Consider the following 24257-nt stretch of genomic DNA (forward strand, 5'->3'; position numbering starts at 1 on the left):
CATTGTAGCACATTCCTTTGCTGGAACTCGATTTTTCTTTTTTTTTTTTTGCTAGGGGCTTTACGTCGCACCGACACAGATAGGTCTTACGGCGACGATGGGATAGGAAAGACCTAGGAGTTGGAAGGAATCGGCCGTGGCCTTAATTAAGGTACAGCCCCAGCATTTGCCTGGTGTGAAATTGGGAAACCAGGGTAAACTATCTTCAGGGCTGCCGATAGTGGGATTCGAACCTACTATCTCCCGGATGCAAGCTCACAGCCGTGCGCCTCTACGCGCATGGCCAACTCGCCCAGTGAACTCAAATTTAAGGTAGATGCGTAATTATATTGTTTTTCTGCGCGTCCCCGAATAACTGGACTGGTACCCCACTTATATCCACCTCTACAGAGAAAAAAAATAATGATTCACAAATATTATCACCATTTTCATCATTTTGGGGGAACACTTTGTTAGTTTTCAGGATCATGTACACTTTCAATGGCGAACTCTTCATCTCCTTCGTTTTCTTCTTCGCTCACATCGCAGAGAATTTTGAACACATCACCGTCTGTTAATCCTCCTGGCATATTTCTGAACTAAATCAAGCGGAAGTATAGGTAGAAAACACCCCATTTCACACAATTACTAATGAAAAAATTTGTACGTAAACATAAATATACTTATATTTAAAGTAGGCTGGGGTCAGTTATTCAATGATCGGGTGATTTGGACTTGAGTTTAGGTACCCAGGGCTGTGAGCTTTTATCCGAACCAAACTACCGGCAGCCCCTTATGCATACGACTACTTCAAAAAATTAAAATATCGTAACTTTACATCAATAAGAGGAAAAGTTCACTTCATCAACGGTTTAATAGAAGACTGAAGACAGAGTACACGGAGCGTCAGGTATCTGACTGTTGTCAACGATGAAATAACATGATTAAAGACATATTTAACGGTAAAGTTGACCTCACTCTACCAGTTGAGGGTTTATTGCATTTAGTAACGAACTTCATTTCATCTATTCTGTTCTAACCTTTCATATTATAAATGATGTCCAGCAGTATAATAATAATAATAATAATAATAATAATAATAATAATAATAATAATAATAATAATAATAATAATAATAATAATAATAAATGTAATAATTATAATATCCGTATGACCCTAGATCCGGCATAGAAAGCCAAGAATACCGGCCGAGAGGATTCATCGTGCTAACCGCACGACACCTTGTAATCTGCAGACCTCGGGCTGAGTAGCAATCGCTTGGTGGGCCATGGTGTTTGGGGGTTGTTGTGCCATGTGGTTTTGCTTGGTATGAACCCAGATACCTTGTGAAGGCATTTTGATTTGACGCTATTTAGGCTGCCTGCTTGTCAATTTCGATGTTATGTTCTACTCTAACGAATAGCAGTAAGGCGAATCTCAGCTAGGCTATCTATGGCTGAATCCTAATTAATTTTCTCGAAGAACAACTGTGATGTTTGGCATGTCGAATGGACTTCTTGTTCCTCCTAAATTTCGCATACATTTCCGGGTTTAAACCCGCAATCTTGAGATCCAGAGGCCGACATTCACATTCACACCGGTAGTAAGTAGACACGAAGTGACTTCTAACCAATCAGTATTTTCTGATAGAAATTCGTAATAGTTTTTTTCCCATATTTGGTAGATTAGTACACTATGCGCCTGTTTGTAGTAGCTATGCGAGATTCACTATTCTCGTCTCAGTCTGAGCAGTTATTCAATGACCGGTCGATTTGACCTTGAGTTTAGGTACGCAGGGCTGTGAGCTTGTATCCGAGAGATAGTTGGTTCGAACCACACTGCCGGAAGTCCTAAGGATGGTTTTCCAAGATATCCCATTTTCAGACCAGGGCTGTACCGCAATTAAGGCCACGGCCACTTCCTTCCAACTTCAAGCCTTGTCCTACCCCATCGCCACCATAAGACCTATCTGTGTCGGTGTGACGGAAAACAAATTTTAAAGAAAAGTTACTCAATGGATGTTCCAATTTCAATCAATGTTTGTACAACTGAACTATTAAGGTCAGTATTCATATCTAGTTTTATTCGAGACGATAGCGCTGCCAACTGGGAACAATACAGCTCTTTTCATACTGCAACAGACGGCTGGTCTTTCATTTCAACTTGTTTTGCCACCTTAACTTTATTTATCATCACCATTAGTTTGCAATCCTAAGACAGGTCAGTTGCCATTAAACGTTTCCAGATCATCCTGCCAATTTCCGCTACCTTCATTCGAACATAATGCTGTGCCTGGATGTCAATTAGAATTTGTTTAAGAAAGATAATTATAGGTCTTCCTAGTGTGTGTTTTCATTCGATGAAGCCGTTTGCTATAGTTGTCAGTAAATTGGAGTGGTGCATTGTGTGATCGCATCTTGCGATACGATGATTATGTAGAGTGCGAAGGATTGATCTCAGTTGGTTTACAGGTATGGCGTTTGACGTCTTATCTCTCCACGTCACATTTACGATCTTACGATTGCACCACGCCTCAAATGCTTCAAGACGGGATTTTTTATTATAACTTAGTGTCCACAATTCGCAGGCATACATGCAACTCTGTCCATACAATGCACGTAGCATTCTTATTCGGGGGATGACTGCAGCAGAGTAATCTTCTCTTCTGCATAAACGCTGATTTCGTCATTTAACTCAGTGGTGCACTTTGCGTCCTCTGTCATCTTGTGATCTAGGTAAATGAAAGACTTGACACGTTCTATATATCAATATGCATGTTTCAATCTGTACGTGAAGTGGTTTCCGGAAATTCGAGACTCTCATGCATTTTGTATTTCAGGTGTACATTTCCATATCGTATTTCTGAACCGTTGGGTAAACTCTTGAGAGCATTGCCTGCGGGGAAGATGATCTGACAGTTACAGTGGCTTGAACATTTGCAAAATCAATTACTTGTACGGGTACTCTATAGATTCTTACTCTTAAACTTGTCCCTTCTAGACCTTTGTCCATCATCAAATCACTAAAATCATTATAGAGAATTAAGGAGAGAGGACTTGCTTGTCTGACACCTTTTCTGTTAAAGACTGGATTAGTTAAACCTTCTCTCAAACGTACAACTGCATTTTGACCGTAGTAGAGGTCCCTCATGACTGACGAGGGAACAGTACGAAGTCGGACGGTGAATTTCGATTTGATTTTTACATATTCGTGAAGGTCTTTTTAAGCTAAAACAGGCAGTGGAAGTCTAATTTTTCGGTGGTCCTTTTTAAGGGGCCATTTGGGAGCTTAAATTTGGCGGTGCGCGCCCTGAATTGTATAGTACATGCCGGCACATGTCTGCGCTCACAGCCAGCGGCTGTCTTGCCTCGCCTTTCCTCTCCACTCCTTCGGTTCTCCTCTGTCCCCCACCACATACGGCTGTCTACAGTTGTGCACACGGGATTGCGTGTGAAGACTGACGTTAGTTGGGACATTTTATTTACAAAGATGAATTCATTATGGAATAAACAAACAATAAAAATTGTTTACAAATCACTACTTAACATACACATAATACATAATCAAATATCATCTGCGTCATCATGACATTCAAAGTGTTCAAGAAATGACTTTATTCTAACAGTCTGACATTGATCCATTGTTCATGGCATGATAGTGAAAATCTAACACAGAATATGAATAACAAACTACAAGACAACAATGTGCGCACCTTATAAACGAAAAATTGGTACAATCATTTCCAGCACACATTTCATCAGTCAAATCATGAACATTCGATTGCAGGACAGTATGAAATTGTGGTATATTGTCATTAATGGAATAACCACCCGCTTTCAAAACATATTTCAGCATTGGTACAAAACAAGCAGCTTGTAATTGGTTATGTACTAGTAATTGACTAGTTATAATGAAAAGTCTGATTTTGGGTTTTAATTTTGACTGGCCATGTAAATTCCTTACCCGGCAAATGTTTCCCATTCGACGGACTAAACATTTTAGTTGTCAGAAGAGTCCAAGATCACACGACTGGCAAATATACGTAGTTCCTTTCGGTATGTATTCAATTTGTACATATTTCCTGGTCAGGGATTCAAGTTGTGCATTTTTTCCCTGGACGTTGAATGAATCTATGAGAAGATTTCATTCGTCTTCCTGTAATTGCGGATGGAAGACGTTTTGAAACCAGTCACGTACATACCCTTTACCCATTTTTCCGGGAGATGAACAATCAATTACGACATATTTAAAGGCATCCATGTAGGTTTTGATACTTTATTGTACTCTAGGTCCAAACATTCCATTAATTTCTTGGAAAATGATCAAGAACAAACGTCCCATTTCTCCGGCTTCAGAAATGTGATATTGCACTGTGTGGGAGTGCGTAAAACTCTTTCGGCAAACAAGCGTAGCAAAAACGTCTTTCACACCACAAAAATCATAACTTCACTGTGTTTCCATTTCATACTCAAATCAGGACTGGTCCGAATTCCAGATATTGGCATCCGGGATCTCTTTCTTTTCTTGAAATTCACTAATGAATGTTACAAACTTTTTGCCACTTCTTGTCGTACTTCCTCGTTTGTTTTAAACGTTTGGTTACTTTTCGGAATCGAATTTTCAAACGCCTTTTAAGCTTTGTCAAGTATGAGTCGCTTTGGAGAGAGTGTTTGGGGCAATACAACATTCTACCCAAACCAATCCAAAGCTCAGTGTCCGATTTTGTGACATATAAGTAACTCATTCCTGCCTTGGTGAACTCTTCTTTCACATAGGCTAAGCTCTAACTATTGCACATTTCTTAATTTCTCCATTTTGTTCAACGTGCTTGACGATTCCATAAATTTGTCTCCGAGTCTTCTTATACTTCCGTACAGCGTAAATAGGTCCTCGTTCTTTTATTTTTTTATACATGTCCAACAATGATTCGGAATAATAATCTTCCACTGACTTACAGGGTCTTCCTCGGCCATCACAAGACTAGTTATCGTCGTTAAACTCATCTCCGTGTTTACGTTTTTTTGGTGATGTTGTCCTCTTCTCGACGCCATCTTCGTCTTCTGAATCTACGAAAACGGCTTCTTCCTCCTGAATAAATTCGCACTTTCCCTCCAAAATTGCATCAAACGTAGTTTTTATTAGTATATACATGATTTGCTCTTCATCAGAAAGCTCTGTGGCTTCCTGAATATTAACACCATAGGCATTAATAAGAGCTGCAATAATGTTGCAAGCGGCCATAACAAAGTAAATTATCCAATGCGATCTCCTGTATGTGGAACAGCGATCAGTCGTGGAGGACTTGACCGAATAGAATAGGACTCGTCGCCCCATATACACAACGGTTGGCAGCTATATGTGTTGGTGGACAGAGGAGAACCGAAGGAGCGACGAGGGAGGGCGAGGGAGGGCGAGGGAGGGCAGTCGCTTGCAGTGAGCGCTGACGTGTGCCAGCATGTACTGTACAATTCAGGGCGCGCACCGCCAACTTTGAGCTCCCAAATGCCCCCTTAAAAAAGATCAGCGAAAAATTAGACTTCCACTAACGGTTTCAGCTTAAAATGACCTTCACGAATATGTAAAAATCAAATCGAAATTCGCCGTCCGACTTCGTACCGTTCCCTCGTGAGATGAGTTGTTCCTCCACTTCTCTATGTCTTAATAACGGGAATAATTTATGCCATGAAACTCTATGTAGCATAATCGCAGATTTTGGCTGATGGTTACCATACGTTCTTTGGGAACTCATTGAGTGCTAGCGGCGTCTCGGGTGCCAAACTGTGTTTCTTGGATATAGCCACATAATGCTCTATCTAGTCTTCTCTTTATAATACGGAGCATGATTTTAGATACACGAGGAACCAAAGTAATTGTTCTCAACATACTACATTTGATCATAGTTGCTTTCTTTGGTAAAATGTCATTGATGAAGTTGAGAAATTCAAATGGCCAAATACACTTTTCGTAGATTTAGTTAAGTCATAGAGTTTATCAGTGAGTATGATTGCTAGTAAGAATTTCACAATGATAAGCATGTCCATCTTTCAATGTGATATATATAGAGGAAAGTATCCTTATGTGGTGTGCTCTCCATTACGGTGTATTTCAATACCTCATCCAAGAGGTACTGAAATCGTGTTGAGACTAAATGAACTGGAAAAACGCATGCTGAAATGCGTTCTGACGGTACGCTCCCGTATTCTTGCGTGAGGGACTGTTATAGTGAATAGAACAGAGAAGTTTGCTTATAGTGATAATTTGTTGACACTGACGTGTTTGCCTACATCCATACGAAGATAACTTTGTTCGCAATAAACTTCATTTTCATGGCCAGTAAGAACATGCAGCTATCAGCTGCTGCTTTAGGTCGTGGTCAACTATAATTCCACTTTAGCTGGAAGCTTGAGTAACCCAACATGGCAAGTTCCCAGTTATGGGGTAGTGAGGTCGTATTTTGGGGTACCCCCTATTAGGGAACTCGCGTTATTTCTTGTGATATGAATGTATTAGAATGCTTTCTACTTATTCATTGTGCATCTTTTCATTGTGCAAAATAAATGACCACTAGAATAATAATAATAATAATAATAATAATAATAATAATAATAATAATAATAATAATAATAATAATAATAATAATAATAATAATAATAATAATAATAATAATATTGTTATTTATTTATTTATTTATTTATTTATTTATTTATTTATTTATTTATTTATTTATTTATTTATTTATTTATTTATTTATTTATTTATTTATTTATTTATATTTAAATACCAACGATGAATAAGCAGACGAGTACATTGGGAGACAAGTTTATCCAGAGCAGGAACATCTTGCGATATTACAAGTTCACCGTACTAAGTTCCTCCCGTGCTACAGAAATCGAGGAATGCCACTACCGCCCTGCCGAAAGCCAAACGAGCTTCAAAATTGACTGCACGGAAACGAAATTCAACAATAAAAACAACAAAGGAAATTACAAAAAAGCTTGTGATGAATCTTCATCATCCAAAGAAGACTACGACATCGTGCCTCTGAATTCGGAAAACAAGTGAGGAAACTAAAGTGAGGATGCCGAAGATGCGGAGTGTGTCTATTATGCAGGCCTCTTCTCGGGCGCCCGAAGAGGAGAAACCTGGATAAGGTGTAGGGTGTAGGTAATGTTTGATGTGGGCACACACTGCTTTTGCAAGTAATACTTTGGCGAGATTTCTCTGCGAAATATGTGTGAGGGATGATGAAGTGGGCAAAACGAAATAAGAATGCTCAAACACTAACATCAATCAAACGAAGCCTTGTCGGGTTTTGAACCGAGAACATTGAGTCTGTCATTCCATCGATCCTGTTTAATAAATGCATTATTCTCTGTAATTGTCTGGAGTTGTACTTATTTATGCACTTACCTTAAAAATCCAATCCCATATTAGGAACCCCTATAACAATAAGTGAAATGCGCACAAATGTGCAAAGAGATTAACAGTTACTTGTCTTTACTGTACTCGTTGGTTGACCTTGTTCTCTTCTCACTTAAGTATGTGGTAGCGATCACACACTTCCTCACCGAGAGCACACACACACACACACACACACACACACACACACACACACACACACACACACACACACACACACACACTCATCGTTCACTTCATGGAATCGCCTAATCGCACATGTTGGAAGCCACGAACTTCAATCCTTGTAACTACATACTGCTGTTCGTAGTTGGCTTCTATCCATTTCCGATCCAACATAGCGTCTCTGCCATAGAATTCAAGCCCGATTTGGGCACTTTTCATTCTTCTCACTTCATGTATAATTGCAATTTGTCTTGTGACTGGCAGTACTAGGTTGATTCTTAGATCTTCAATATAAAATGGCTCTTTACGAAGCTGGTACACTAATTTGGACTTCGTGTCCGTAGGTACACCTAATACTCGCTTTAGAAATCTGGCTTTTAGTTTCTCTGGAGTCCTAAGGTCAACCGCAGATAAATTTTCCCAAATAATTTCTATTCCACAGGTGAAAATTGGGCTTATTGCAGCATGAAATAGTTCTATTGCTGTTTTTAAAGATAATTTTTAATGTCTTTAATTCTGTATATCGCTACGATGGTTGTTGTTGCCCTCCCATTTATATGTGTACTGTAGGAGTTGATTGACGTTTGTAAAGTGATTACAAAGTATTTGAAGGAATTCATTATGCTTAGGTCTCGGCTCTGAAATATAATTTTGTCCTTTGTTGCAGTTCTTTCCTCCTTTTCTGAAGATCATCACTACTGTCTTGAATTCGTTTATCTGCATTTCTTTTTCTTCTGTCCATGTTTCCAGCTTGTTCACTACTTCCTGAAGTCTTCCGGGATGGTTGACCCAATGGCCATGTCGTCAGCTTATATGTGTTGTGGTACTGCTTCACTGATTTCTACTCTTTTCGATAAGTATGCAATTACAATTTTGAATAGTATTGAACTGATTGGGTCTCCCTGCATTTCTCCATTGTTCTAGGAAATATCTTTTGAAAGTGAGGTGCCACCACTTACGTTAACTGTATTGTATACTAGAACGTTTTTAGATAGATTATAATGCTGTGTGTTCCTCCATTCATTTGTGCTAGTTTATCAATCACTACTTTTCTGTTCACGGTGTCGAAAGCTTTTGTGTAGTCAATGAATACTGCGTATTATTTTCCATTTGGAAATCTTAACTCATGTTCTATTCCACTTTTAAGTTCGTAATTGCCTGCAGTGTCGAGTGATGATTTCTGAAGCCATACTGGCGTTCAGGGTGGATATGAACCCCTATAATCCCATATTAAGCACCGCCCCATATTAAAAATCTAAACACAACATTTAACAAAATCGAGCTGTTATTAGATATGTGTTTGTATGAATATGAAGTACATAATTTATTCTGTAGAGAAATAGTTGCAGAACCAATCTATACTATTCATAGTAATGAATCCACTGTATGATGATCTTGAAAGTATTTAATAAACAAATAAGGTACACCATATTAGACTAGTTTCCTCAAGGTTTGGTGTAATGTTTTACGATGTAATGCAATAAAAAGTAAAACAGGATACATCCATCAACTATTCATGATATAATCGCACATAGAACGAAAATTGTACTTTAAAAGAAATGCGCCAATTTTCTCTCTCTCTCCCTCCTCCTCCCCTCCCCCTCTTCTTATGGTTCCCTCAATTTGGATGATCGAGTTCTTCGAGAAAGCTAACGGTCAGTTGTCCCCATCTCTTGCGGTCCTCGGCAAGACGTGCTGCATCAAAGACGTTCAACCCAGTTATACTATTGATAATGTTCGAACTTCGAGTGAAAACTCATCTACGGTCTCTCTTGCCAGGAATATTTCCAAGAATGATCAGTTTTTCTGTGCAGTCATTCTCACGTCGCATAGTGTGTCCAAAGGAAATTAAAACTCTTTGGTTACATATTGATGATAATTATTTGACAGCCCGATTCCGAGGTAGAGCTGGTTTATAAAGGAATCATTGGTGCGAAATGCTGTCCCAGCTATGCGTAACATTCTTCGCCAGTACCATTTAATTCACTTCGAAATGTTATCATTAAAAAGTAATTGTATTTTATTACAATATATTGCATTTCATTAAGGTATTCCAAAAATGAGTCTCTTCACGTACAACTTCATAATGTTTTCGAGTGTTAAGGATGTGCTTCATTTTTAGAGAATTGAAAGGAATTTACTTTATAAATTCTTTACATGGGTACTATTGAAGAGATGCAGTAAAAATGAACCCACTGGATGACTTGCATCTTTCGTCCCATGTCTGACAAAGGATAGTATTAGTTTTTCTTCGGAAAATCTTCTTCACTTCCAAAGTAACTGTTGAATTGGTCATGCATTACCGGTTACGGTTATGGTTAACTTGCGTTCATTATTAGGTGATCGTACAATATTACCATTATTAGAGGTAATATAGTGAACCATACAGTTCATGGACCAATAGTATATATTTTAGTATTAGATATTGGGATTACCTGAGGCCACCAAGGAAGTCATTGTCTTATAGTTTATTTCATAAAAGATTCCAGAAGAAGCGTTCTCGTGGGAAGAGAGCTAGAGCATCATTATGAAAATTTCCAGAGCCTAATTAAAGGGATTTATGGCTCAAGCCAAGCCTCTTAATGAAGATTGGGGACGCTCACCGGATCGCGGCAAACTAACCTTCGGACGGAAGAAGGAATTAATTTAATATCTCTGGTTACGAAAGAGATGCATTGGATCTGATTCAAGAATTGCAACCTGCATAATTTATGCTGAATTTTGATATGCAAGATGGCTGTAATCATAAATGCATTCGTTAAGTAGGGTACATGACGTGCTTCGTGCGGGAAAACTTCGAGTCGCGGGCGCGCGTATCTTACACGCGATCAAGCGGCGTGGCTACGCCAACCTGATTATAAATGCAGGGCCGCCTGGCACGTCAGCCTCATTCTCTGACCATAAGGCTGCTTGAACGAAGTCGTCATGCTGCGAGTCGGCACCTAGAACAACGTTTTATCTTCGAGCTGCACATACAACTAGCACTACTGAATCTGCAAGAAAGTAAGTAATTAACCTGCATATTTAGCTGAATTCTTGATAATACCTGTGTTGATCTGCTGTGGTGAGATGAGGTACTGCCTATTATAGACTGATGAACTAGTAGCTTCATATTTCTATGAGGTCCAGTTGTAACTGACGTAATGCTAGAATAAATGTAGGCTCAGGGTAGTTCTGATACGACATGTTGTCCGAGTGAAAGAATAAAATAACAGTGTTACCAAGTTTGATAAAGAAACTATAGTGTACCAGGTTTAAAATTCAGAACAAGACTTGATCAATGTAACGTTTGAGGCACGATATTAGTGGAAACAGGCATCGAGTCTGGACAGTCTGTAATAAGTAAATTTGTTTTCGGTTACCCCTGCATCAAGCCAGTACGAGCTTCTACATAATCATTGCGAAGAAGCCACAACGGGAGCTGAAGCCGGCACGACATCGGGAATCGACCCAGGAACGTTGGGCGTACCTGATCAGCGCGACATTGAAGGGGACATCGTCCAACCATCTAAGGAGCTGCAAGAAGGATTCACGCAAGATAGAATGGCTCCAGCCGTCCACCGGTATCTGCTGCAAGCGTCGCTGTTTGTCATGATGTGGTAAATTGAGTGGTCCACATGAAGGGCCGCTCCGTCATGTCATCAATCATATAAGGTCAGAGCTTTCCAATTCTGTTTCAAGCATGTCATTTAAATTTAGATAGGAACAGGGGGGCCGTCAGCCAACAGGTTAGTTTATGGTAGGAAAATTCTTGGTAATAAAGAGCTAGGCCTGAAGCTCGAACCCCGTACATTAGGGTAGGTAGTAGGTTGTATATTCCTTGTTGGTGTGATTATATTTCAGTTCGATTGTTTTATATTAGTGTACGTGTAATCTTCATGGATCAGGTCGAACTCCCTTGGTCATGTTAGGTAAGTCTGACAGGCAGGCACTGTTTATTGTGTAGCGTTTAGGCATATGTCTCGGCAGACGTAGGTTGTATATTTGAGATCAGGATTTACCCCGTAACTCACCTAGCTTTTCTGACAGGGTGTGCGAGTCCGTATGTTTGAGAGATGTGGGCATTATGCATGTAGCTGACTGTATGAATTGATATGAGAGAGCCCCAGCACAGATTGAGAGTGTATTAGACGCATATGAGGTGCCTTATTATGGCTATGTGATAATAGCATACTGAATTGTGCCTTTGTATTATCAAGGATGAGCCATTGGAGGCGGAAATGAGATTTGTTGTATTACTTGTGGCATTGAGATGTGGGCGTGTAGCCCATGTGTATTTAATAGAGCGCTTTTAGCAGCCAGATTATGTGAGGTACTTTGAAAAGCGAAGTTTCTTAGCACTCAGCTACAAGTCAGTCAGCTGAGCTCATAAATTGTGTGGACGGCCGCCTGTCGAGTGCACTGCTGGTGAGGGTTGTTGTGCCTGACGTCACAGTCTTGAAACTCGGTTATATTGCTGTCTGCAGCTTGTCGAGTGTGTAGAGGGGAAAGGACGACGTTGATGTTTTGACGCAGGGAGAGATTTTAGTTCTGTTTGTTCTGCTTGATTTTAACGCTTGCCCGTTTGATGTTGACCCCTGGACAAGATGGTTATGTTCCTTTTTGTATTGTTTTTTTTTGTTTATGAATATTCAACGCCTTGCTCTTCATTGGACCAGGGATCGATACTGGGTCAGGGCACTGTACATGATGTGTTTATATTTGTTTGCACCGGGGTTCGATGGTACCATGCATAGTAAAATTTTATGATGTGGAGATTACTGTTAGATGTGTATTTCAGCAGATCCATTGACTCTTTATTTCATTACTTACACAATTGTACCATGCTTGTTACAGCAAAGCTGTTTCGTGAAGGCAGTGAACTGGTAGTCATCGGCTCAACATTATCTTTACCCCAGTCACATTTGGAAGCTCTTATATTTGTAAATAGTATTTTTTTATGTAATAAATCCCTGATTATCAAACTTTGAATACAGCGATTTTTTCTGTTAGATATTTTTTTAGGTAGGATTTTTCTCTTACCCTGCATCATTTCGTATCCACCTAAGTTATCTTTTATGCCCTCATTTTCTACCCAGGTACCCTGATTCATGTTCTACTGAGCTGCGGATTGTGGATACGCCTGCAAGGTAAGACATGTGCCGTACTTACATCTTTCTTGGATGCATTGGTAACTGTAATGTTCTTGGTTCGAATTCGGCATTTGTCTGACGGCGATCAAAAACATTATAGGGCACAATAGAGACAACAAATACAATCATAATGTTAATCATATAATGTGGCAAACCTTGTGAAAACCTGATTTTCCATCACGCCTGAGAAGTCATAAAATTGTGATAAGTGACAAGTACATGCGATTTACCAATGACAAACTGGTGGATAAAGGAATGTAGAATACGTACATTTTGGCAATATATTGATCGAGATAACGTATTTAATTGATTAAAGGTACAAGACTACAGGTTAATATCCGCCCGAGAAAAGCCATCGCAAATGTGCCATGCTGGTCCATTAATAACCGGTGTAATCGCCTGACTGCTGAATACAGGCATACAAACGTGCATGCATTGTGTCGTACAGGTGCCGGATGTCAGCTTGTGGGATGGGGTTCCATGTCTTTTGCACTTGGTCGGTCAATACAGGGACGGTTAATGCAGGTTGTGAATGACGCTGCTGTTGTAGTCCAATTATGTCTCATACGTGCTCGACTGGGGACAGATCGGGGGATTGAGCAGGCCAAGGCAACATGTCGAAACTCTGTAGAGCACGTTGGGCTACAACAGCGGCATGGGGGCGTGTATTATCCTGTTGTAAAACACCCCCGGAAATGCTATTCTTGAATGACAGCACAACAGGTCGAATCACCAAACCGACGCACACATCTGCAGTCAGGGTGCGTGGGTTAACAACCAGATATCTCCTGTAGCCATAGGAAATTGCTCCCCAGACAAGAACTCCTCGTGCAGGTCCAGCGTGTCGACGCCGCAGGCAGGTGGAATGCAGGCGCTCACCCGGCCTCCTTCTAGCCATCACTGGCACCAAGGCAGAACTGGCTCTCATCGGAAAACACAATGGACCTCCACTCCATACCCATTGAGCTCTCGCTTGACACCACTGAAGTCACAGACGGTGGTGGTTTGGGGTAAGTTGAATGCACGCCGCAGCGCGTCTGGCTATGTGCTGTCCTTCAAGTAACCGATTTCGAACATTTCGCTGCGTCACTGTGGTGCCAACTGCCGCTTGAATTGTTGCTGCAGACGCAGTCCGCTGCGCCGCAGCCATACGCCGAATATGGCGGTCCTCCATTTCGGTGGTGCCGAGGGGACGTCCGGTGCCCGGTCTTTATATGAGTGTACCTTCTCTTGAAACCCTGCTGCGAGCACTCATCCACAGTGGAGACATTCCTGCCAATTCGTTCTCCAATAGCGCGGAAGGAAAATCCACCTTCACGTAGCCCTTTTATACGGCCTGGTTTAAACGCAGTGAGCTGTTGATACGGGCCTTCTTGTCATTGTTTACCCACTCACAGTCACTCCGTCCGATTTCACAGGTAACTAACTCTGTCGCAAAGTACAGCCCGTATTGAAGGCAAACCTGACGTGCAAAGCCATGAAGCCGCTACTAGCGCCGGGCTAATGCGATTTGCGGGAAATTTGAATCAACGACATCTTTCAGATGTATAATTATGCCTACCAACCCCTTCTTGGTTTTTTGGATTTTTCCGCCAGTGTATTTTTATTCTTTTCCTCAATGTAACTGATTTATTGTTCGTGCAATGCGGCATAAATTGTTTGAGTCTTCGTCTTGCATTGAATTAAGTAAAGTTGGAAAAATTATCAATGATTATTAGGTTTTTAATTACCTAAAGTTAACTGAAATACATTAAATTCATATTTGTACTTATAAGGGACCGTAGTGGTGCACAATTTTTGTTGTTAAATATTTGTCCCTAAGACTTAGAAATACTGACGTAGAATGCCGAGCGAAATATAACTTACAAACATTTTCAGTGTTAATGTACTGCTGGTATCAGTCGTTCCATAATTCTATACGCATCCAAGCTGTAATTAGGTAACTTTTCAAGCTCAGATCAAAAATTAGATGTATGGCTTTCCAGGCGTTTGCTCTATTAACCAGCATTTTGTCTTAGGTCTGACACTAGACTCTTCAGAGTGGGATGTATCAGACCCTACCCAGTGATGCTTTTCAAGCTCTGCTTCAGTATTTTATAGAGTTATCATTGTTCAAACGGCTGTGCAGGAATTCAAGATTTGTGAAAGTAATTTTAAGTTATTTCAATGGAATTCATAGCAGTGCAGTTCTCCTGCTGTCTCTCATTCTTATATCGCCAACAACGTCGTAATCAACACTATTACCACACAGACTTAGCCATCGTTTGGATCGATGCTCATTAGGAATGCCTGACACATGAATAAGCTCCATGCGGTAGGAATCTTGTTAGTAATGAGATTAATACGCATCTGTTTGGCGTAACATTTTTCCACAACGTATTTAGAAGCTCCCCTGCATAATTATTTGTTTCTATGACGCGCAGTATGGGAAGAGTCATTAGTGAAAGCTACTGCGTTAATGATATCTAATACAGGAGAAATACTGGTTATGAAATATACCCTTGACATGAAGTACAAAATGAGGAAATAACTGTTAGGTCATCAGCATGAAGACAGTTTGGATTCACCAATAGCACCGCTAAAAGTTATGGTGTTATAGGGAACCCACACAAAACAATGGTGACGCTAAAATGAGGCGTAACACGCAAGGTGAGAAGTCAGATAATTTTCCTCGCATTTCTCACTGGGGCAGAAACTGCTATTTCAGGATGACCCGGCACTACGTGCAGCACCTTTCATGACATCGAGACGAACAATCAGGGCTCGCAATGTCATTCCTAATTATTACTCGTACCTCCGCAGCTTCCATATTAATTCAGTCATAAATAAGACTGAAACTTTGTTCTAATATGTGCCCGGAGACACAGGAAAATCACTAAATCAATAAAGAAATAACAGAAGGTGTGATGATGTGACAAATCATTTTGAGTGTTACAAATAAATTCCAAAATTTCCAAAGTGAACATTGAAATTTTCGAATGTAAAGATACAGTATACGTCGTATGTTGTATATCCGATATCACTTTAACCCTTCTAGTGATATCTTCAGGTAACTCCAGAAGAGATTGTCTGCTAAATATGTTAAATGAATGACAGTAATCCGTAAAAGTAATCTCTTTGGACGTGTATGTGTGTTTTTTAACTTAAGTCCCTTATTAAGAACTAGCAAGATACCCGTGCTTCGCTACGGTATTATACTGAAATTTATAATTGATTGCTTATTGTTGTAGATATATAATCCGCCGAAATTCGCGATCTGACTCGTTTACTGCGAGAATCCGCCAAAATTCGCGATCAGACTCGTTTTCTAATACATTACGGCAAGTTTCCTCCCATTTTTCAATCTTTCTTTCCAGCAATCGATTTCGTACTTGCCGGGCTAGGTCCGAGTATTCCACCCGGTCAGTTGGGTCCCTAAATCTTTGCCATGTTTTCCTATAAGCATTTTTAATATGGTGTCTTCTTGAGTGCCTTGGCGGTACTGAACAAGCGGCCGGACTCTATTCTTAGTCATTACCCGTCCAGGACCCGTTTCCAGCGGGATCCGCACATTTGACGACGGTCCAGAAAAATTATTATTATTATTATTATTATTATTATTATTATTATTATTATTATTATTATTATTATTATTATTATTATTATTATTATTATTATTATTATTATTATTATTATTATTATTATTATAGATGTTATTGACCCCACAGCAAGATGCAAGACCGCTACTTGGCGGTAACTTACATCTGCTGCCATTGTCATTGTTGACAATGTGACCAGCACAATTGTCGCGCGTAGGCAAATGTGCGGGATTTCTGGCGATACGAATGACATACTTCCGTGCATTATTGACCTTATTATAGAGGTGAACGGACGGTCAATCTCTTTCCTATCGTTTACTTCAAATTAGTTTAAATTTTTTTTTATATTCCAGGAGAATCTACTGTAATCTAAGAACGTTCTCCGAAGGAAAAGATGGTTCATGAAAACGAACCCAGGAAAGATTAGAAATGATCTGTTCATGATCAGAATAAGTACATCGAAAATCTACAGCCTGTTTCCAGTCATTCGACAGGGTCAGGAATGGAATGAATAAAGCCCTCGTCTAGCGGCGACAATAGGAATTGTTCCGGCTGCCGAAGCCTGTCGCACTTCTCTGGGGCAATGATTAATAAATGACAAATGAAATGAATTGATATTGGACAGTGTTGCTGGAATGAATGATGACAGGGAAAACCGGAGTATCCGGAGAAAAACCTGTCCCGCCTCCTTTTTGTCCAGCACGAATGTCACATGAAGTGACCGGGATTTAAACCACGGAACCCAGCTGAGAGAGCCCGGCGCGCTGCCGCCTGAGCAACGGAGGCTCCTTGTAAGTACATTGCGAACAGTAAAATCAATTGGTCTCCCCTCCTTTTACAACCCACCGCCGTTAAGTTTATTTACCCCCCAAAAACGAATGAAAAGATGGCGTACATCTTTATGTTTAAAGGAGATTCCAAACACCAATGTGGTCACGTCTATTACCTTCAGTTTTGAGATATAAGTATACCGATAAAAATAATTCACTTTTTTCACTTCCTTTCAAACTCCTCCCCCTCCCCCCTAAGTGAATTTTCCGGCAAAAAATACTTGTTTATTTAATAGTAAAGGGTCTTCTAAATACCAAATATCACGACTCTAACGTCTTCAGTTTTAGATTTATGTGTCCTCACGAAAGGAATTCAACTCCTTATCACTCCCCCCCCCCCACACCCCCAACATGGTTTCCACCCAAAAACGCGTTTTCCTTTGTTTTTAAAGGAGATCCAAATACCAATTTTCACGTCTGTAACAACTTTAGTTTTTATTAGCTTATGTATTCTCATACAAATAAGTCAATTAATTTTTCTATTCTTTAACCCCCCCCCCCTTCATTGGATTTTTCGGGAATACGTGTTTCTTTACTTTTAAAGCATATTCCAAATATCACATTTCACGTCTGTAACATCTTCATTTTTGAGATATCAGTAGCCTAATTAAAGAATTCAACACCATTTTCAGTCATTATTAACTACCCCCAACACCCAAGTGGTATTTCCGAAAACAAAAGTACATGTTTGTTTATTTTTAAAGGAGATTCTAAATACAAATTATTACATCTATAAACTTTAGAAGTTTTGAGATATAGATACACTCATTTTAAAAACTTCGTCCCCCTTTTCACCCCCCATTATTTGGATTTTCCCAAAACGAAAAAATACCTGTTTCTTTATTTTTAAAGTAGATCCCAAATACCAGTTTTCAGGTCTGTGATATCTTCAGGTTCTGAAATATAAGTAGCCACATTAGAGGCATTCAACCTGTTTTTCACCCTTTTCCACACTTCGTATTATGATTTTCCGAAAACAAAAAATACGTGTTTCTTTATTTTTAAAGGACATTCTAAATACCAATTTTTACATCTATAAACTTTAAAAGTTTTGATGTATAGATACACTCATATTAAAAAGTCACCCCCCTTTTACCCCCCACCATTAATTGGATTTTCTAAAAACAAAAAAATACGCTTTTCTATATTTTAAAAGGAGATCCCAAACACCAATTTTCAGGTCTGTAATATCTTCAGTTTCTAAGATATAAGTATTCTCTTTAAAGGCATTCAACCCCTTTTTCACCCCTTTTCACCCCTCCTGTTGGGATTTTCCGGAAACAAAAGAAATACACGTTCCTTTATTTTAATGAAGATTCTAAATACCTATTTTTACATCTCTAAACTTAAAAACTTTTGAGATATAGATGCACTCATTTTAAAAATTCACCCCCCTTTTCACCCTCGCATTAATTGGATTTTCCAAAAACAAAAAAGTACGTGTCTCTTTATTTTTGAAAGCGATCAAAAGTACCAATTTTGAGGTCTGTAATATCTTCATTTTCTGAGATATAAGTACCGGTATCCTGATTAAAGGCATTCAACCCCTTATTCACCGTTTTTAACCCCTCCTATTGGGATTGTCTCAAAATAAAAAATACGTGTTTCCTTATTTTTAAAGGAGATTCTAATTACAAATTTTCACATCTGTGAACTTTTAAAGTTTTGAGATATAGACACACTAATTTTAAAATTTCACCCCCCTTTTCACCCCCTTGGCGACGGAATATCCAAAAATCCTCTCTTAGCGAGCACCTACATCTTAATATGAATATATCTCCAAAATTTCATTTATTTTTGTCCAGTAGTTTTGGCTCGGCGATGATGAATCTGTCAGTCAGTCAGTCAGGACGAGTTATTTTATATATATAGACTAGCAAGATACCCGTGCTTCGCTACGGTATTATACTGAAATTTATAATTGAATGGATATCGATTTATATATAATCCGTCAAAATTCGAGATCTGACTCGTTTTCTGAGAGATTACGGCAAGTTCCCTCCCATTTTTCAATCTTCCTTTCCAGCAATCGATTTCGTACTTCCCGGGCTAGGACCATGTATTCCACCCGGTCAGTTCGGTCCCTAAAAGTTTGCAATCTTTTCCTATAAGCATTTTTAATATGGATCAAATTCTTGAGGAGATTCGGCGTGGTGTCTTCTTGGGTGCCTTGGCAGTACTGAACCCGCGGCCGGACTGCATTTGTAGTCATTACCCGTCCAGAACCGTTTCCAGCGCGGTCCGCACATTTGACGACGGTCCAGAATATTATTATTATTATTATTATTATTATTATTATTATTATTATTATTATTATTATTATTATTATTATTATTATTATTATTATTATTATTATAGATGTTCTGGACCCCACAGCAAGATGCTAGACCGCTAATTGGCGGTAAATTCCATCTGCTGCCATTGTCATTTTTGACATTGTGACCAGCACCTATGTAGCGCGTAGGCAAGTACGCGGAAATTCTGGCGATACGAATGACATACTTCCGTGCATTATTGACCTTATTATAGAGGTGAACAATTGGACAGTCAATCTCATTCCTATCGTTTATTTCAAATGTTTTAAATTTTTATTTATATGCCAGGAGAATCTACTGTAATCAAAGAACGTTCTCCGAAGGAAAAGATGGCTCTTGAAAACGAACCCAGGAAAGATTAAAAATGATCGGTTTATGCTCAGAATAAGTACACCGAAAATCCACAGCCTGTTTCCAGTCATTCGACAGGGTCAGGAATGGAATGAATATACAGTAAAATCAATTGGTCTAACCTCTTTTTACACCCCACCGTCTTTAGTTTCATCCCCCCCACGCAAAAAAGAAAAGAAGGCGTGTTTCTTTATGTTTAAAAGAGATTCCAAACTCCATTGTTCACGTCTATAACCTTCAGTTTTGAGATATAAGTATCCCCATAAAAATAATTCAATATTTTCACATCTTTCACACTCCACCCCCCCCCCCCCAAGTGAAATTTCCTGCAACAAACTCGTTTCTTTAATTGTAAAGTATCTTCTAAATACCAATTATCACGACTCTAACTTCTTCAGTTTTTGATTTATGTGTCCTCATGAAAGGAACTCAACTCCTTTTCACTCCCGCCCCCTCCAAGATTATTCCCCCCCAAAACGCGTTTTTCTTTGATTTTAAAGGAGATCCAAATACAAATTTTCACGCCTGTAACAAATATAGTTTTTATTAGATGTAAGTATTCTCATACAATTAAGTCTATTAATTTTTCAATAATTTCACCCCACCCCCTCATTGGATTTTCAGAAATTACGTGTTTCTTTACTTTTTAAAGCAGATTCAAAACATCAAATTTCACGTCTGTAACATCTTCATTTTTGAGATATCAGTAGCCTAATTAAAATAAATCAACACTATCTTCAGTCAATTTTACCCCCCCCCCCTCCACCCAAGTGGTATTTCCGAAAACTAAAAATACATGTTTCTTTATTTTTAATAACATAAAGAATACAATTTTTCAATTCTGTAACATGTTAACTTTTTTGAGATATACTGTAGAAATTCTCATTTTAAAATTTCACCACTTTTAGTTCCCCTTAAGTGGAGTTTCCAAATACAAATCACCTATGTTTCTTTACATTTACAGGAGATTCTAAATACACACTTTTTACGTCTGCAACAATTTACGTTTCTCAGATATTCTGTAGATATAGTCTTTCAAAAAATTCACCCCAATTTGTCACTCCTGTTCAACCGCCATTAATTGGATTTACCAAAAGCAAAAAAATACGTGTTTCTTTGTTTTTAAAGGAGATCCCATATACAAATTTTCAGTTCTGTAATATCTTCAGTTTCTGAGATATATGTATCCTCATTAAATGCATTCAACCTATTATTCACCCTTTTAAACCCATCCTATTGGGATTTACAGAAAAGAAAAAAATACGTTTTCCTTCATTTTTAAGGGAGATTCTAAATACCAATTTTTACATCTGTAAACTTTTAAAGTTTTAATATGTAGACACACTTATTTTAAAAATTCACCCCCCCCCCTTTTCACCCCCATATTTGGATTTTCCAAAAACGAAAAAATACCTGCTTCTTTAGTTTTAAAGTAGATCCCAAATACCAATTTTCAGGTCTGTAATATCTCCAGGTTCTGAAATATAGTTAGCCTCATTAAAGGCATTCAATCATTTTTTCACCCTTTTCCACCCTTCCTATTGGGATTTTCCGAAAACAAAAAATACATGTTTCTTTATTTTTAAAGGAGATTCTAAATACCAATTTTTAATCTATAAACTTTAAAAGTTTTGAGATATAGATACACCCATTTTAAAAATAAGCCCTCTTTTCACCCCCCCCCATTAATTGGATTTTCCGAAACTAAAAAATACGTGTTTCTTTATTTTTAAAGGAGATTCCAAACACCAGTTTTCAGGTCTGTAATATCTTCAGGTTCTGAAATATAAGTAGCTACATTAAAGGCATTCAACCCGTTTTTCACCCTTTTCCACCCTTCCTATTGGGATTTTCCGAAAACAAAAAAATATGTGTTTCTTTATTTTTAAAGGAGATTCTAAATACCAAATTTTACATCTATAAGCTTTAAAAGTTTTGAGATATAGATACACTCATTTTAAAATTTCACCCCCTTTTCAGCCCCACCATGAATTGTATTTTCCAAAAACAAAAAATACGTGTTTCTTTATTTTTAAAGGAGATCCCAAACACCAAATTTCAAGTCTGTAATATCTTCAGTTTCTGAGATATAAGCATTCTCTTTAAAGGCATTCAACCCTTTTTTCACCTCTTTTTACCCCTCCTATTGGGATTTTCCGAAAACAAAGAAATACGTGTTTCTTTATTTTTAATGAACATTCTAAATACCAATTTTTACATCTGTAAACTTTAAAAGTTTTGAGATATAGATGCACTCATTTAAAAAATTAACCCCCCTTTTCACCCTCCTATTAATTGGATTTTCCAAAAACAAAAAAATACGTGTTTCTTAATTTTTAAAAGCGAACAAAAGTTCCAATTTTCAGGTCTGTAATGTCTGCGGTTTTTGAGATATAAGTACCGGTATCCTGATTAAATGGCATTCAACCCCTTTTTTGCCCTCTTTCACCCATCCTATTGGGATTTTCTGAAAATAAAAAAATACGGGTTTCCTTATTTTTAAAGAAGATTCTAAATTCCAATTTTCACATGTGTAAACTTATAAAGTTTTGAGATATAGATACACTCATTTTAAAATTTCACACCCCCTTTTCACCCCCTTAGCGACGGAATATCCAAAAATCCTCTCTTAGCGAGCACCTACATCTTAATATGAATATATCCTCAAAATTTCATTCATTTATGTCCAGTAGTTTTGGCTCGGCGATGATGAATCGGTCAGTCAGTCAGGACAAGTTACTTTATATATATATAGATTTGCCATTCAGTTTTATATTATCATTACCTAAGTTACGTATAATTGTAACTACCCTACAAGTCTCACACTGGGAGGACTTGCGGCCCACACTCTAACCTACTGTACAAGTTAATTATTTATTTATAAATATAATTGGTTCGTCGCCATAAGACCTATCTGTGTCGGTGCGACGTAAAGCCCCTAGCCAAAAAAAAAATATAATTGGCGCTGAAGTGATTTTTCGATCTACAATTGCTTAAAGTTGAGCAATATATGTAAAGCGACGAGAGGGAAGTTAATTTGAAATTTTCACTGTTTACTACTTGAGAACATGAATTATTCAAATCATACCAGCATCTTTCAGTATTCTAGGGTTTAATTTTTGTTCAAGTCAAAAGTTTACTTTTGTATTCTGGGTGCTCAACCTATCAGTCAACCCTGATTTGCATTTACTTGTGTTACCTGGGTGGCAGATACACTACCACATGTTTACATTGTTTATTCTTAAATGATTTCAGAGAATTTGGAAGTTGTTTACCATCGGCTGCGCGTTGTAAATTACCCGGGTGAGGATAGGAATGTGGTACGGGAGTTAAGTTTTTTGATAGCTTAACAAAATTTATATTTTTACTCCGTATACTGAAGCTATCAAGGTTCCGAAAGTTCAGTATCGCGCTGCGTGGTATTCAATCAAAATAATGAGAAGTCCAGTTGATGTTAGTTGGTTTTAATATTATTTGTACTGGGCGGTAAACCTCCGCGCCGCTAATTTAAAATTTGCGCCAGTTGAAACTCTCCTACTGGAGGAAGCCTAAACTTTAACTCAGGGCTAATTCTCAAGTTTTGCAGAAGATGTCACTACTTGTAAATTTTGAAGTGTTCTGAACAGTGTCATTTTCGATGTATTTTGGTTTTGCCTGTAGTAAGAAGTGTGAACATTCTCTTCTAGAGGACACTTCTGAAGAACTACAATGGTGCACCCTAGTGCGAAGTGAAATAACTGTGTTTTTGGAGAAATTTTGGGTTCAAAAGTTTGTTCTTTGCTAAATTTCTTTCAGTCCTTATTTAAGTTGGCAATATTAACCTTTTCTTTCCCCTTGTTTTGAATTTGTCCAATCAGGAATTTCTGTAATTAATTTTCCACCAATAATGTGTTTCTTCTTCATCTAGTGTAGGGGTTTTCGTTATTAACCAATAAATGATTGTGAGCGGGTGTTCTCATTCCTGAAACGCCTCGAACTTTCCACGAGGGTATATAAACTGCTGATTTTCGGGTCTCCGTGCCACTTCAGTAACAGCTATCAGTGTGTAAATTATGTAGCAGGGGGCGGGTAGCGCCTCTTTCTTCGGGCAGCAGTTCAACCACCAGGTAATGGCCGTTTAATAACTTCTTTTCTTGCTAGCTCAGCAGTTTAACTCTCGGGGCAGGTCCGAAGCGTTTTACCATGTAACTTTCCCCTAAAATGTAAAAACACTTGGTATCTATTCTATCTTTTTAAACTACAAATTGGGATAGAGAGTGATTAACCCTCTCGAGCTCCCACTCATATTGCTTTGAGGTGAACTTATTTTCACAACCGTTTCTTCCCTTCTAATGTAATGTAAATCATTTTCTTATATAAGTCACCTCTTTAGTATGGGATTAGCCCTTGCATAAGCGGCCTAGTGCCAAGTAGGTTTTAGTAAAATATATTAGGAGTCCAGTTGTGCCTCCCCTCAAGTTGGTGTTGTCGAGGCCATGTAATATTTCT

The sequence above is a fragment of the Anabrus simplex genome, chromosome 2 (genome assembly GCF_040414725.1).
Source record: "Anabrus simplex isolate iqAnaSimp1 chromosome 2, ASM4041472v1, whole genome shotgun sequence".
Lineage (NCBI taxonomy): Eukaryota > Metazoa > Arthropoda > Insecta > Orthoptera > Tettigoniidae > Anabrus > Anabrus simplex.